General features: G+C 43.1%; 1 protein-coding gene across 2 annotated transcripts in view; it reads right to left on the bottom strand.

The window, feature by feature from the left end:
• Window positions 1-17795, bottom strand: part of grin2bb (glutamate receptor, ionotropic, N-methyl D-aspartate 2B, genome duplicate b) — an 87391-nt gene that overhangs the window by 50824 nt on the left and 18772 nt on the right. The window lies entirely within an intron of this gene.

Raw genomic sequence — 17795 nt, 5'->3', positions numbered from 1 at the left:
TGGATCACTTAACAGACCCTTTGATAGCGATTGCAAGATGTTTTTGCTACAAGTGCGATGTTTAATAAACTGCATAATCAACAAAAATCAATGAGTTATTCATGACTTGCATGACATGGGTACAAAAATATGTGTAAGAAATGGTTCACTTCTACTGTCAACACATTCACAGTTTTACCACAACAAGAGAATCACACATTTTGAAAGGGAAAAAAACAGTTTGTTCTCTTTTTGTCACTGTATTTCTTGCAGATTCACAGTAACCGGATTCTAAGTTGTCATCATACAGGACTGAATCAGACAGATATTAAAAAGTGGTTTCACAAAGCTCCTCGAGCAAGATGCCAGAGGTGGCGAGGTCCCAGATTGGATTTCAATTTTCTTATTAATGTGCTTTTACGGGCTTAATCTTCACACTGGCCAAAGGTACAACTGGTAATGATTGCTATTCAAGATGGAAATATCATCAAAAATGTTTTGAGTGAATCTGTGACCCCAGGGCTTGAACACAGACTGGAGCTTGATGGACTGTCTTCAGGCTCTGTGGTCTTCAGCCGCTTTCCAGGTTGGTGTGACAAACCACAAAATTAATGGGATAAAAAAAGAAAGAAGCTGAATCACCATTACTGGTTTCTTTTCCCGGGTTCTGCAACTCGTGTGTTCTCTACATGTTATCTTATTGATTTCGGGGCATTTTTGAACAACATGAACATGTTAATTTCTCAGTCAATTCCCCAGTTCACTCAAAGGTCACTGACAACACAGGGATAACGTGATAACAATAATTCATTCACAACTGTATTGTAGGCTTTTATTCGACTTTCTAAACAGTCTTTTTTTTTTCAATAAGCACCAAAAGCACCAAATCTTGCAGTATTAGTTTGTCATTATTCGTGTGGTAATATTTTTGTTTTTGTATGTTAATTTTGTGTTGTCCTGTGATGAACTGGCAACTTGTCCCGGGTGTCTCACTGCCTTCACCCTATGACAGAGGGGACAGCTGGCTCCAGCAGACCCCCACAACCCTGAGTGCAGGACAGAGTGGGTATTGGAAATGGATGCATAGAATTTTGTGTTCTCTGTAATGAGTTATTTTAACTTAATTTTAGGTGGAGGCCTCAAAAATCCCTGCACTGGATATTATTTGATATTGATGTTATTTTTTGTTTATTTTTTAAACTGTGCAAAACTAAACTAAACTAAACATTTAGATGAGCTTGAGCAGTTTTTAATTTTCATTATAGGAGAAACTATTCTGTGTGAGGCAAAAACTTGAGAATCATTCATATGTATAACATACAAGAATGTTTCTCCATGAAATCTTCCTCCCATCATCATGATGAAAGTGATGAACACTCCCGTCCTCCCCGCAGTAACCAGCAGGACGGATGTTGAATGCAGCGCTGCAGCAACAACAACAACACATTCTCTGGGCGGCTCATCCAGAGGCTTCGAGAAGCTTTGTGTTGGCCGTTAACTGTGTCAAGAGCTCCTCCGCCCTCCTCCACCCTCCACCCTCCCACTCCCCCACCCACCGCTCTCCCCTCCGTCCACATGCTGCCTTCTTCAATTCTTCTTCTTCTCTAACGAGCGCGAGAGCCAAGGGTGCAGACCGGAGTCAAGTGCTGCGTTCGACTGGAGACGTGCGGCTGGAAGGCCTGTCATGACGTCCTGAATCTCTGGCACATTTCCACCCTGGTCTCCATTCCTCCTCCTCTTCCTCCTCCTCCTCAGCGCTCGCTCCCTCCCTCTGCTTCCCCTCTAGCGATGCCATCTCCTCCTTTTCTTCCCACTTTTTTGCCAATTTGATCCACATCCTCACGTCAATGGCGCCATTTCTTCTCCTGTTGCGTATTCGTCTTTCTCTCAATCTGTTGCTCCTTTCGTCTCCCCTCTTTCGCTGAAACGCTGCAGCTCTTCCTCCCTCCCGCTCTCGTGCCATCCCGCTCCGGGTTCAATCAGATAGGCGGGACAAGTGTGGCAGAGTGTTCAACAGATAGCGGAGGCATGACAGAAAAAGAAAATCAGTCGCACATGCCTTCTCTTCCCGTTCCTCAGCGATCTTGTTTCCTCTTTCTTTCAGCCCGTCCTTCCTTTCAGTTTTGCTCATTGTCCTCGTCATCCATGGGAAGTCATTCAACTTTTCCTCCCTGTTTTAAAATGTTGCTTTTGACTTAAAAAACGAGGTCCCTTCAAACCCCAAAAATTATTTCTTTAACGTCTTCCAAGAGCTCAAAAAGCTGATTCGCTTCCTCTGAATTCCTCCCGCGCTCGGAACACTGCGGCACTTTTTGAGTGACGGCAGGCGGCCTGTCACAGTCAGAGAGGAAGTCGGGAGGCGGAGGGACCTGTGAAGCCAAAAGCGAGGACGGGACCCGCGGAGACGGAGGAAGGACGGAAGGAAGGAAGGAAGGAACGGAGGAAGACATTTCTAATTCAAAGAGACACGCGGTGTTTCCGTGGCAACTCGGTTCCCATAGAAACAATCTTGCTAAAGATGCCATTAGGGTGAAAAAAAAATACCTACTTTACACCCTCGCCGTGCCGACACACGCACGCGCAAATATCGGTAGCGCGGGGGACGCGAGAGGGCGTGGCCTATCTGGCGCTGCACCTGGGGTCGAGGCGAGCGAGGGCTGAGCGCCGCCGGGCCGCTTGCTCGGAAACGGGTGGCCGCTCGTACCGTCAACTCGCCATCCGGCTTCAGCGCTGGGCCTCCAAAGCAGCTTCACGTATGGAATTACCTCCTTTAGAGCGAGAGAGGGCGCAGGGGCAAATACCCCCCGCCCCCCTATACACTGCCTCATTGAATGTGACAGTGCACAGGCTAGCACCCCTACCCCCCCTCGCACCGTATAGCCAGCGCCAGCAAACATTGGCTGACAGAAGCGGGCTGCATTTGGAATCCTAGTGGCTGTACGTGCTGGATCAGGGAGGTCTGGGTGCATGTAATGGCGTACATGTGTGAGTCATGTGTGTGTGTGTGTGTGTGTGTGTGTGTGTGTGTGTGTGTGTGTGTGTGTGTGTGTGTGTATGCATGTGTGCATGTCCCGCTACTGTTGCGTCCTTTTTGCGCCCGATGATTCAACATAATGAGGTTTCATCGCAACAGCGGAGACAGAGTTGTGCCACTGCCTCATCAGAACAAAGTGTCCCCGAGGGTCCAACACACAGCCTCCTCCTGGGCCCAATGACACAGTATAGAAAGCTGCATTAGGTTGTTATTTTTCTAATTTATCGGCAGACTGTTCTGCCTGTAAAGTATCATAAAACAGCGCCAAAACGGCCTTTAGTGTCTTGTTTTGTCCGAGCCAACCGTCCAGAATATAATCGGTTTGGTAAAAGAAAGTTTTTGAACTTTTCTATTAAAAAGTTTGATCACGGATCTTTCTTGTTTTTTTCTAAGAAAATACAGCCTTAACATTATGGCAGCAGAATGTCACACGTCTTAACTGGCCGATAAACCATTTGTTGCAGCCTAAACCTTATACCCTTCACATTCACATATTACATACTACACATTAAATTTCAACCTGACACAACTTTCAGTTACAGTGCTGGCTATGATAGAGGAAAAGAGTCTTAAAGGAAGGTAAAAAATTAGAAAAATACAAGCAGTTTGCAACATGTGAACCATTCCTACTTAAGAATAATTCCCAACAATAATAAATAACGGTCAAACTGAAATGCTTTCTTTTCATTCCTCGTGATACTATAGTGTCAAATGACCTTTTTCTTTAGTGAACTAGTTGTGTGACGACTAAATGGCCGTGCTAAAATAAAACTAAAAGCTTCTGAGGCCTGAGCTCGGGAAGAAGAGGGTATAGAAGATGAAGCTTCCGAGGTCAAGCACTCCTGCAGCTTGGGGGAACCGACTGTCAGGGTTATTTAAATCCTGCAACATTGATGACATGTGAAAGGTTAAAGTCTGATTCGTGCCGTAGGCACAGAGCCAGCGTAACTTTGGTTTGGGTTACGTTTGACTCCAAAATCTGTAAGGCCGTTGTCTACTAAATACAACTGTTTGCTTTGTTTTGGGAAAAAAAACTCATGAAATATGGAATCATGAGGGGATGTTTTTATGTCTGATCCTGTGGCAGGTCACACATTCACCGTAGCAGACACATATTCAGGGTTTCAAACCAGTTTGATGTTTACCACCTACTGCTCTGGCCAAATATGCAGCTGCCTGGCTGTGATTCTGCAAAGTAATCACAGATCCATTTTAGTATTTGGAGTACAGTAGGTTTTTCTAGTGTTTCTGTGTTACTCTTAAACTCTCCGTTTAGTTTCAAAGATGACACAAAACGGGGTTTATCACGGGCGAAGCGTCGACTCACGCATCACTGCTATTATTTTTAGGGTAGCGGTCTCTCAGGAAGGATGACTCACATCCACATTCCTCCATATTAGTCCTCAGTCAGGCTCGACACTTCTGCTCAGCATGTGGAAATGGCAATAAATTAATAAATAAATATAAAATGCAGAACATCGTTTTATTTTCCTTAACTCAATGCGCGAGCGGCGGCTTTTTGAAGGGTGGGAATGTAAGCTTTGAGCTTGCCGGGGAGCACTGGCTTACTTTGATGCAAGAACAGAGGTGGTGGGAGGGGGGTGAGGGGTGAGGGGAGTTGGGGCGGGGGGGGGTGTGTGTGTGTGTGAGAAAAGAGAACGAGATTAGAGAGGAAAGCTGAGAGAGAAAGATGTGCTGTAAAGACACAGAGGGAGAGAGGGAGCGAGGGAGAGCGTGTGCAACAGTGACGACGAGGAATGCAAAAAAAAAAAATAATATGAGAGGACGTGCAGAAGTGGGGGGAGAACACGAGAGGCGGGCGGCCGGCGTGGGGCTTAACATTTTGAGTGCGCGCTTTCCCACTGCTGAGCGTTGAATAAACAGGAGCATGCGCGAGTGTGTGCACGATAGCATTCGGCTGCCTCACCTCTTGCCTCGGCCCCCTTTTTCTAATCAGCAACAGCTTGTGAACGCTCCTGCACCACAGTCCTCACAAAGGCACTCTGAGAGCCTCGGGGAACTCGGGGAATATACAAAGAGCCTGGCTGGCTGAGGGGGTTCCTGGCAGACGGGCTCCAGGCTTAAGGGCAGGTTGCTGGAAGATCGTCTGAGCAGGCTATAGAAACCTGCGAGGTGATTCAAGAAACAATCCGCTGCGTTTTCCGGCGACCGTGTCTCAGTGTTTCTGAGAAAGCTTGGTGTGTGATCTTCAAATGACTGTCTTTATCTACACAGTAAGTGGAGCAAAAGCAGCTCAGAAATAGAAAGACAAGAGCTGAAGAAGACATAAACATTAGATTGCACCTACTGCCAGTATTAAACATTTCATTAAAAAATGACGTTGTGCAATCTAGAGTAGATTTGAATGTGAATGCACATTGCAGTTAGAATGTGCGCTGTGCACTTGAACTGTACTTTTTTTGAAATACAGGATGAAAACACCTTTGTTTTGTGGTGCTTTATTTACCTGTTAACGTTATGGTTCAGCCTTTTCCAGGTTTGCTGGAATTAGTAATTGTGCTTAGAAATTCCTTAATTAGAACATAAAGTAGTGATTAAGTAGCTTTTTCTTTAACATGAAGAAAACGTATTGGATGAAATAGAGTCACTGGTTTGGAAATCCAAAATCAAATACGTTGGAGGAACCCATATAAATGAAGTAGAGCTTAATAACAGTGAACAAGTTGATTCAAATGACTTGCTTAATGTTGAAAATAAGTGATTTGTGGATTTCGATGACTTTTTTTCAATGCAGTTAAAAAAGCTAATTTTTTAACTGATAACTGAGTCACTTGTGTAGTTAAAATGCTGGGCAGAACATCATGAACATCTCTCACACAAACTCAGATGACACCAACATTTGACAGTTAACCATCGAAACAATATCAGTTTTGACTGCTTACGAGATAAACAATTGTGTCCAAAACCTGAACACAATATCAAACCCAATTCACAAGTCTGACAGACTGTCAGTCTGATAGACATAGATGGAAGGTTCTGTACGGCTTTAAATCAGAAGAATTACTGTAGATTCAAAAAGAAAGGAGAAAAAAAAAACTGTTTTCCTCGTGTCCAAAGTGGCTGCTGAACTATACTCTGTGTTGGAACACCTCTGCAGTAGCCGGCATTGGTGTTATTTCAGGCTTTCTGCGCACTGTGCATTTCAATTTGCCTGCACTAAAAATAGAAAGCAGCCTCCGGGGTTGCGAATCACTGATATTCTCTTCAACTTTCTATCTTTCTCTCCTATTGTCTCACAAAAGTTAGTTGCGGGGACTTATTTCTGGTCGTTGTGAGTGCCTGGTGACTTTGGCGGCGTAATTACAGTGTCCATGCGAAACGCTGGCGGTGGGGGGGGGGGGGGGGGGGGGGGGGCGTGCGCATGCTGCACGACGTCCAGCTGAGAGGAGTTAAGCAAAGCAAGGCTTCGTGTGCACTCTCGACTGCAGCGGGAGGTGAAGCGCTGTGTAGTGTGGGTGTTTCAAATCAGGCCAAGGATTATTGGAGACTGGCATGTGAGTGAAGGTGCTGCGCTACCTTCACTACGCACAAGCCACTGAGATATGTGTGTCTCTCCTCCGCTGACACACAGACACACACGTCGTTACGGACGACTTGGAGTGACTTCCTGTTGTAGCACACTGTGGAAGCAGATGATTAACCGCGCAATAGAGAAGAAGTGGCGCCATCCCAGTTTGCGGTATGTACGGCATGCAGCAGTTGCACGTAGTATGACTGAGGCAGTATCAAGGCCTCACTGAACTCATTTCAACTCTGGAAAAGCAAAAGTAGACCCACATATACAGTATGTGACCTCGGAACAATTCCAAGAAAATACATTTACAAGCATATCAACATAATAAACACACATGTGTTAAAGGTCCAGTGTGTCAAATTTGGCCTGATTTACGATTTATATGAGTAAAAGCTTACTATAGTGTCCGTAAATACACTAATAAATGTGTATACTCACAATACAAACAAAGTAATTTGGTTTTCCTACCCACAGGATGCTTCTTATTTGTATATAAAAATACATATTGCAAGGGTCTTGCTCCCTGTTAGCTGCCACCTTGCACCACCATATTAAGGAAGCCTGGTGTGGCCAATTTAGCCCGCCTGACAGCATGTTTCATATTTAGGGTAAACATTTGCATCCTCAAATAAACCAACAAAGAAGACGGTGGACAAGGTGTCCAGGTTTGTGTGGGCAGGCCACTGTAGTTCACTGGCAAGCTCAGAAGAGGGAGGGTGAGTGAAAGACTCTGTAGTCTAAAATGTAACCACTTGATTTTGCTGTTTCCTCTCAAAATCTCCCAATAAAACACGCTTTACCTTTTAACAAACATCCAATGAACCAGAGCTAATGCTACTTCTTGCTTGCTAGAAGCTACATAATGTGTTCATAGTAGATGTATCCATTAGGACAAACACTCCATTAACTGTTCTAAAATCTTTTTTTGGGTTTTGGTAGGTTTGCCATCCTATGTTGTGCCGTACACGTCGCCATCCTGTGGCTTGCCACCAAAGCCATCAAAGGAAACATAACATGTTGTTAATCCACAAAAGAATTTAATATCATTCTTTGCACGTCCTTTAACATAAATTGTTGTGGAAAAGAGCGAAGATGCCGATGCAGGAATACTGGGATAAGTAATTTAATGAACAAACAATAAAAAGGGGATCGGAGCTCCGAGGCACAAAACACAGTAAAATGGGAGTGCGAGTGCGAGGAGGAAAGGAGGAAGAAGGTCTCTTATACACTGGACTGGGAGGGGAAGAGATAAGGAAGGGAAGAAGAGGAAAACAAAGCACAGAGAATCAGCACAAGCTGACACATTTACAGCCTCCTCTGGTGGACCACGAGGAGAATGTCTCGAGAAGGTTATACTATGAAACTAACAGATTACACGTGCTACTAGTGATCATATGACACAGAATACAACAGAATTCAGAATAACCCAAGAATACATATTTTCCATTACATAAATTAAACAACGACTGGTCCTTGGGGGCTTCCTGGCGGCCACCACATTGGTGACCCCTGCTCTACATAGTCCTACCTAAATTACTATGCCTCATAACACCATCAATATGACACCACGGTTTAAGAGTTCCCTACGGCATCGCACCGACACATTACTTCATCACAATATAGGCTAGTTGAGCAACACTTTTTTTGCAGAGAATTTAAAATCAATACGCTTGCATTCACAATTAGGAGTAGGAAACTAAGGCCCTGTTTGCACTTGGTCACTTGTAACTGTTTTGGGTGATTGGATCACGAGAACGGATCTCACAGCATCTGTTCGCACTCAGCCATTAACATGCGTCTCGAGCGTGCCATTTGTGATCGCACCCCCCCCCCGCCGAACCTATCCAAATGCAACATGCGTCATTTCCGTTTTTAACGACTGGCGGCAGTAAAGCGCAAAACCACGGCGAGTTTTACATGACAGCGAATAAGAATCAACTTCCTGTTTGCGGACTATATCAAGTCACTGGTTTTAATTCTACTGCAGCTCGTATGGATCCAAACGAGGAGTAACGACTGGTGGGACAGAGTGGTGACGACTTTATTTTCGGATCAACGGTGGCTGGCAAATTTTCGGATGCAACGTCACACATTTAATCTCATATGTGGGAAACTGCGACCGCTGCTCCACTGACAAAATACGCTAATCCGGAATGAAATTTATTATCATGCTAATAAACGAGTCTAACAAAAATGATTTGTTTTGGCTTCTTGTTTGTAACTTTATAATGACAACGCCGGAAGTTGGGGCGCCGACTAAGTACACGGGAGAGGTGAGTGGAGTAGGCGGTCCTCAATGTGGACGTTGTATTCTGTTCGCACGTCTGTGACGAATGCGTTTTTATGCGATGCGATCACCAAAACCACCTCCCGAGGTGGTTTTGGTGATCGGATGTCAAAACGGATTTGGACTGTTTGCACTTGGTCATTTCATGCGTTTTTCGTATTCCGATCGGCAAAAAACACACAAAGTAACCAAGTGCAAACAGTCCAAATCCGTTTTGTCATCCGAATCGCAACACATTCGTCACGGACGATCACAAATGGCACGCTCGAGACGCATGTTAATGGCTAAGTGCGAACAGATGCTTCCAGATCCGTTCTCATGATCCAATCCCCAAAACAGTTACAAGTGACCAAGTGCAAACAGGGCCTCTGGGTTTAGTTCAGTGGCAGTGGTTCAGGATGTTTATTTGGTGACGGAAGGAAATGATGCAGACAAAAGAGATTCAAAATATATATGTATATATATATATATATATATATATATATATATATACATGTATATATATATATATATACATGTATATATATATATATATGTATATATATATATATATATATATATATATATATATATATATATATATATATATATACATTTATATATATATATATATATATATATGTATGTATATATATATATATATATCATCATCTATTGTTTTGTCAAAAGATCTTGTTGCCTCTCGTTATGTTAAATGTTAATGACAAGAAAACTCAACCATAGCCGCACACTTTCTGTCCTAAAACCAAACCATGGATTTCTTCAGCTCTTCAACTCGCCCCACTTGCTTTCCTCCTCTTATCTGCGCCCTGACAAACGGAGGCTCGCTGATGAATTTAAATGACTATCCTCCCCAGCTCCATGCAATTAGAACAAACTCAACCTTTCTACCAGTTTGGGATTTAAGGCTCACAAGTCAGATGACTCTCTCCTCATTTGAGAGCCCTTCCTCTCTCAGCCTGATGCAAAACCATGAAAACCTCCACATTGTGCGACTCTTTCATTTTTTTAACACCAGCTCTTATCTTTGCATCTTTTATCTTCCGCTGCTTTTTTTAATCTCTCTGTATTCCCTAAACATTAAAAAAAAAAAAAAAAAAAAGCTACACAATGAAGTTTAAAGTATAGTGTGTGATTGCGCCAGCGTTTCCTCCCTGATTTATACAGTAAAAAAAAAAAAAAGACTGTAAAAGTTCAGAACTTTTATGACACTGCAGTGACAGCTGGAGGAGTAATTATGAACTTTGTGAGGTAACGGGGGTCTGCATTAAGGATGTGGCTTTTATCCTGCTTTAAAATTGCATGAAGTGGGATTTAAAATGAAAAATATTCCATGGTCAAGTATGACGCTACTATGGAACGTGAGTTTCCTACTACGCAGTTTTAATATTCAGCCCCGAGTCATTACAATGACGCCCCGTGATATTGTGCCCCAGACATCTGTCACCATTAATATGTTCAGTCCTGCTGGCACCAGATGATTGGTCTGATTTTAAACAAGCAGTGACAGCTGCTATGATTGGCACAGAACTCACCACTCCATCACTCAATCTGATCGCTGTCTGGGGTTTTCCTTTTTTTTTTCTTTTCTTTTTGCTTTAATTGAGGGAACAGTCAGCCAAAACAACAAATCTTCAACTTCAAAAAAATGGTGTTTGTCAGCAACTTTTTACTCATACCCTCATCTCACATCCACATCGGCAGAGCACTTGTCATTCGTTTGTACGACTCTCGCAGACGAAACTGCCCGAGTGTCACTATTTGAATAATGATTTAGGTCGTTCCATCCAGAAGCTTATGAGCTAGATTGAAAAGCTTGTTTTTATTCATGTTATTTTACACTTAATTATCTGCATATTAAAACTGCATGTCTGCCGAGACTAAAATATCACACTGAATGAATTGAATTGTGCAAAGACAACAGCTGGACACAGACGTGCTGCAAAGACGACACTCATATTTAATATGATTTTCCTGTTGTTGTTTTTTTTGCATTGCATCTTGGATGCTTGTGTGCCAGAGGGAACACTTCCAACATCGTTCTGATTGATCTCACGTATCCATCTGGTAAAGAGCCCCATAGAAAGTGTTTGCAACAGGGAGGTAGAGCTTTGGAAGGTGATTGGATCCCGATCAAGTGGACCAATCATGATATTTTACGGCCAGGTGCTGCTGCCAGAGTCGGTTGGAAGCAAAGTGAGCATGTTTTCCACCAAAAATGCCAAGCAGCTGTGATGAAGCTGCTGTCGCTGTTGCAAACATCCGCTTCGTTCTCCTCGCTAGTAGCAGCTTCTTTGTCTTCCAGGGGGATTTTTTTTTTGTCACAACAGTCGTATTAAAGAAAACTGAGTTTAAAAGTTTTCTATTGGAGCTTGGAAAAACGCATGAAGGAGAAGAGGAGGGTACTTGAATGTCCAATTCCCAGAGGTGGCAAAAGTATTCACAGTTAAGTAAAAGTACGGAAGCGCATTGCTGCCACCCTCGGAAAAAAAAACAGGGCTCAGTATCACGTTATAACGTGAAACTATCACGTTTTAACGTAAAGATTTTCACGTTATAATGTGATAAGTTTCGCGTTTTTACGTGATAAGTTTCGCGTTTTTACGTGATAATTCTCAAGTTTTTACATGATAATGTTCACATATTTTCATAATGAATCTAAACTAAATGGAGTGAGGCAAACGGAGGCACCGTGTCTCTGCATGAGTTGATTAAACTGTATTTTAAACTTGGTTTGAGGCATGGAGAGATCTTCAATTTATTAAGCACCATCGATGAAATGAGCATAATTTTGCGTACTTTGAGGAGGATTTTGAGATGTATGTGTTGGAATTTGCAGCTCGTCCATAGTTGGAGGGAAATACTTGATACTGTTTCTTTCTTTAATAACTTTTCTTTATTATATATATCACATGAAAACTTTCGTGAACAGAGCTCTTCTTTCATGGTATCGAAACATCCCATAATACAACAGAGAACAACAAAACGCGCTCATACACCTTATTGGCGTTAGTGGATCATGTGACCCCCACTGGCTGATTAACTTCAAAATAAAATCATAAAACAAAATAATATGAGAACATACAAAATCCAACAGTATGGGGTTGTATTGTAGGAAGATGAATCCGACCTGACTGAAGTTGCGTCGTTTTTTCATTCATCAGCTGGAGGGGCACTGAAGGCTCCATGGGTACAAGTTCCACCATCTCAACTGCATCCTAATTTTCACGTTATAACGTTAAAATTATCACGTAAAAACTTGAAAATTATCACGTAAAATGTGAAACTATCACGTAAAAACGTGAAAATTATCACGTAAAATAAAAACACGTTATAACGTGATAGTTTCACGTAAAAACATGAAAATATCACGTTATAACGTGAAAATATCACGTAAAAACGTGATACTGAGCCCTGTTTTTTTTTTTCTAGGGTGTCAGCAATACACTTCTGTATAAAAGTACAGATACTTCTGTAAAAAATAAAATACTCAAAATTAAATTATTGATTCAACTCTTCTACTCAAATAAAAGAAAGGAAGTACAGATTCTAAAATGTAACACCATGTAATACTTTAATACAGTAACAAAGCATTTGTGCTTTGTTACTTCCCACCTATGCTAATTGCTCATTTTTTAACTAAAGTGCAGCAACCATCGTGTATCACTCCAACACCAGGTTTTAAGCATTTCAAGAAGGCAGCCGCTGATCATTTATTCATCACATAAGAGTGACAGTGAATGCTTGAATTTGTCTGCACTCTTCCGCTGAGGACAGATACTGTATGCTCAATATTGCCGCACACTTTGTACACGCTGTGTCGTAACAAAATGAAAGATTTCAAGATTCCCACACTGGCTGTGTCAGACTGCCTTGCTTGTCTCTCACTCAGCTGCAGCTCAGCTTCTTCTCCTTCTTCCTACTGCCCACTGTATTTCACTCCTCACATGTTCACTTTACTGATCTGCTGACCCGAACCCTCCTGCTCACTCACTTATTCTTTTTTTATAGAGTAGACACTCATCACTCATCCTGGCTTTTTGCATCCCTGTGTCAACTGACCTGCTGTTCTGAATTTATGGCTCCTCTTTTTTCATTGTGTTTGCCCGCGTTTCACAGCTGCCCCCTGTTTTTAATACTCATCCGTCTCACTTAAGCCTTCTGTCTTCGATCCCAGCATTTAATCAATGAACTCTGCTGTATTTGCTTGCGATGGACAAAATCGCCTCGCCCAATGAGCTATGAGTCACTCGAGGTGATGTTTTTTCCCCTCATTATGTCGGTCACGTGCGCCATGCTGACATTTTCCTCCACTTAATCCATCGTGTGCTTAATCGCTTCAGATTGATGTTGCGTCGTTAAAAACACAGTTAGCGCTTTAACCTGTCACTTCAAGTTATTCTTGACGCATTTGAAGGATGTAGCGTCTTTACCTTTCATGATTTGAATGGCTGGATAATTAGGTCTCCTTAGCTGGAACAATACGAAGCCACACAGTTGGTGCTGGCAGAGTGAAGGCACGTAAGACTTTCCCGAGCCGACCGACAACTCGTTGTAAGAGAGTGCAACGCAGAGAAGTCTCCTGTGATCTCCAAAATTACTCTTCCTATCCACGCACGACATCGTGCTGATAAAACAAACTCATTAGATGAGGGGAAAAAACCTGATGGAGGAAGCGAGGGACAATTTGCTTCCCATTTGAAGGCTGCAATTAAAGTTTGGGAAAACTATCGGGAAGAACGGTGCAGACAAAAGCTTTTCTGTCACCGTGGTGTGGATTAATGGGAGCGGAAATATTCTGAGCTCTGTTGAAATGGGGAATTTAAAAAAAAAAGAGATGGAAGGGTTAAAAAAAATAAATAATAATTAGTAAGTAAAAACATTGTGTATTTGCCATTATTTCTGTGTGTCAGGCTGGTTGTGACTGTATGATGTGGAGCAAAAGCAAATGGAATCATCACTGGCAAACATTCATTTGAGCAGTCAGGCCCACAAAGCGGGACGAAATGAAAAAAGTTCAGACAGCAACAACAATCTGTAATATAAATGAGAAATCTATCTAATCTATCTGACTTAGAAATGTCTAAAAAAAAAAAAAAAAAGTAGAGAGAGAGAGAAAGAGAGAGAGAGGGGGCGAGAGAGAGAGAGAGCGGAAAACAAGAGGGATCCATAATCTCAGATCATATCGGCAGTTTCATGCGAGAACAACAGCTTTATCCTCTAACCTAATTAGGATGTATTCTTAGTGGAGATAGCCTACAGCTCACGGACAAGACAGCTATAAATAGGATTTACAAATAATCCCGACGTATAATGCACAGAAATGTCTTGACACAGCACGTGCTCCACATCTCTTTTCCCCTTGGCTTGTTATTTCCTGAACACTCTGCAGGGCTCAAACACCAATAAACCTGTTCTACACTCTCACACGAGGTGACAGTGACCCAAGATACTTTATTAAATGCGTTGTTCTATTAATCAATTCTTAATTGCACGGCTGGCGTTTGCTTGTATAATTAATGGTGTCATTCGTTTATCAGTCACGGTGAATTAACTACGTGGACAATACTGGCGGTGGATCTACCAGCAACCAGTTTTCATCCGCAGCGACGCATTTTTTTAATCTTGCAAAACTGGTTGAGATGACCAATCAGCAGAAGCTTTGCAGGGTATATTTTTTTGGCCCTAGGATTTTTGCCGCTGTGATAACACACGTTCAGTCAGATTCCCCAACTACACGTCACCTGCGGCAACAGAGGGACATGCAATACATGGGTAATGAAAGAATAACACAAAAGCAACACAAACGTTAGGAGTGATGGCAACAGGATAAGAAAATGCACAACAATCACTGATTAGCGCAACCTGATGTGTTATATAGATAATCGATTATGATGTGGTGATTCAGTTGTTTCTGACAGGCAGATGCCTTGAAAAAAATAAAAACTTTTTTTTTCCTGCTGTTTCTCCCCCTCCCCCAACTGGAGGGAGAAATACCAACATAAAAAATCATCCATCATCCCAGAGTTTTGCTAAAGACCACCTGATGTTTTTCTCTTTACCCACAAGAAAAGGTTTACCCAAGTGGGAAGAAATCCTAACCCTCCGTGTGGATAGATACTTGCAGGCAGAGCTGAGCAGAAGAGAAACTTGAGAAAAAGCCGGGAGGTCACCTCGAAGAAGACGGGAGAAATCGAGAGAAATGGAATCAGAACGTTGTGCACCTCCAGGTGTCTTGTTTGCAGTGAAAACAACAGCAGTAATCTCCCCAAACAGAAGCACAGAGGCCATTATCATTGAACACCAGCGCGCTCTGTGTGTCCACATTGTGCACAAAAGCACAAGCACACACGGCTTAAGTCCCAACAATAGATCTAAAAGACCTCATTAGTCTCCAGAGCCACAGAGTTCGATGTGGAGCTGGGCAGACAACACACACACACACACACACACACACACACACACACACACACACACACACGGAATTAATGGCTAAACAGAGGTGTCTAAATTGTTTGGTGCGTAATGGGGCCTACCTGCATCTGTCACTGATTCATTATAACGAGGTTCTGGCCAAGCAAAATGAAGCAAGGTGTGCTGTTAGCCACACATTTGTTTTCTGCTCCAGCCTGAGAGCAGCCAGACACAACACGCTCCTCGGATTTGGGTCGTTCCAGAATCCCTCCGCCTCCCCTTGGACCAGACCGGTGGAGCGAAGTCCTCAAAAAAATGGTTGAGGGGAATTTTTGTTCATTTATAGTGTTACAGATCAATGTGATCCATAGCAAGTGTTTTGATTAGTGGACACAGGGGGAACAGACAAATCCCAACAACACTTTCAAGTTCAACAGCAACAATCTTCAGGTCTTCAGCAGCCGTTCCTCTCCTCAAGTAACGGCCACCTATTCTCTTTTGTAAGCTCTTCCATCATAAACTGGGGGTGTGCTTTTGTGTACTGGTGCCGAGAAGCAGCAACATTTCTCCTACTGGTCCGTGTCCCAGATCTTGCAAAGTCTTGGTTCTGAGCCAGGAGATGGTACGAAGGGGTTGCAAAGAGTCTCATTCTCCCTGTAATTCTACATTTAACCATCCAACCATCCCTCTGGAGCTGTAAAATTACAGTAAAAATGTTGCATAGTTCCTTCTTAACAGTTTGATCCCAACCTGGACTGCAAAGATATAAGCAGAAAGCCAAACCACCACAGACCATGAGAGTACGACACCAATGTGACTTACTACTATTATAATCGACACCATTACAGCACAAATCCCTGACTTCTGTAAAAACAAACAAAAAAAATCTGTGGATGCCTCAATCTCAATATGATTAATATTTGCAGTCTGTATTCTACAGTTGGACCAGCAGTTCCTGTGTCCTGATGGTTCAGTAAGATTGCATTTATTGTTGCACCCTTGCAACCCTAACACTGAAACAGCAACTGGAATCTTCCTTCTGTCTGAGTGACCATTGAATATGTCTGCGGGCAAAAGGCCAAACTGGAGAGTAAAGGCTGTGTGTGTGTGTGTGTGTGTGTGTGTGTGTGTGTGTGTGTGTGTGTGTGTGTGTGTGTGCTGGCGGCCGTGGTGCATTGTCAGCAGCGTGAACTTGGGACTGGATTTATATCCAAATCCCGTCAGAGTCTTCAGAGCAGTTTGATTTCAATCATCCATTTTTTTCCCCGCATTTTATTAAGACAAGTTATTTTTTGTAGTCGTTACCTCATGTATGATTTCCTACTTCCTTCTTTATCTTGATACATGGACAGTGTCCGAAAAAACCTTGCTCATTCATACCTTTAACCCCCCCCACTACTTGTTTACTTCATCCTCAGACTTCGAAAAAAAATATTTCTCCTGTATCCCCCCCTGTAATGGCTTTTATACCCGATGTGGAGGAAAGCGGTTGCCATGCCAACCACGTCCCCCATTTTCAACCCCTGGATACTATATGTACGGGTGTTATTGTGTCAGAGTGAGAACTGGTGCGACATGTATGAGACAAAGAACAGGAAGTAAAACGGAGAGCGCAGAAGGAAAGAGGGTTTATCTGGGAACTGCTGATGCATTAACAGCTCCTCTTCCTCTTCCTCTTCCTCATCCTCCTCTGCTGTGATGCTCTGTGCCCCCTTCCCCCACCCATCCCCACCCACCCAGCAGTGCTCTGTCACGTCTGATGCACTCTTATTTTTGCTCTCCCCCCTGTCACTCTCGGTTTGTGCCCGGTGCCCCTCTGTCAGCTGTAAAATAAGGTAATTACACGATACGCTGTGCAAAAATCTTCTTCTTCCTCCTTCACGCCCCCACGGGTTCTTTCATAACCTTCACCATCTCTCGCTCTCTTCTCCTCTCCAACTCCTTCTCTCTGGCTCGTTTAAGCCGCGGCGTCGTGCGCGAGGCGGGCTCCATCATCGCAGGGCGTGCACGTGCCAAAATTGCATCATCGAGTCTCTCACACGCGGAGGCTTTGCAAGTTGTGAAGGCACTTGATGTGAACATTTGCGCTCCCTCACTTCAAGCGGTTGCAAGCCTTTGGCTCTACAAGGCGTAACAATCTGCACGGGGACTTGCAGCATGTATTTGCATGAACAGAGGAGGTTTCAAAAGGAGTTACCATAAAAAAAATTAATGAAATAAAACTATTTGTGGCCTCTTCTCAGATCCGAAGCCCGAAGTCACCTTGAACGTCAATCCAAATATCATTCAGGATGAAGCCTGAATGGTAGAAATTCCACAAATGATCCCGAGTCCAACCTCTGATTCATTCGCATCAAATCAGGTGCCGCAACAAAAAACGTTCAAGGCTGTGCGGCGATTGGGGGGTCTCGCGTATTAAGTAGAGATCTGTCATCTGCCTCCGAGTCGTGTAGTTTGCTGTGCTTGCGTAGGTGTCAGATTGTGAGATCAGAAAGTGATTGACGGCAGCAGCGTGACTGCAGCAATAAAAAAAAAAAAAAGAAAGA

Source organism: Nelusetta ayraudi, unplaced genomic scaffold (genome assembly GCF_046127955.1).
Source record: "Nelusetta ayraudi isolate G7.1 ecotype Tasmania unplaced genomic scaffold, CSIRO-AGI_Nayr_v1 ptg000004l, whole genome shotgun sequence".
Classification (NCBI taxonomy): Eukaryota; Metazoa; Chordata; class Actinopteri; order Tetraodontiformes; family Monacanthidae; genus Nelusetta; species Nelusetta ayraudi.
Note: the sequence above shows the minus strand (reverse complement) of the source record. Positions and strands in the feature narration are given on the sequence as shown.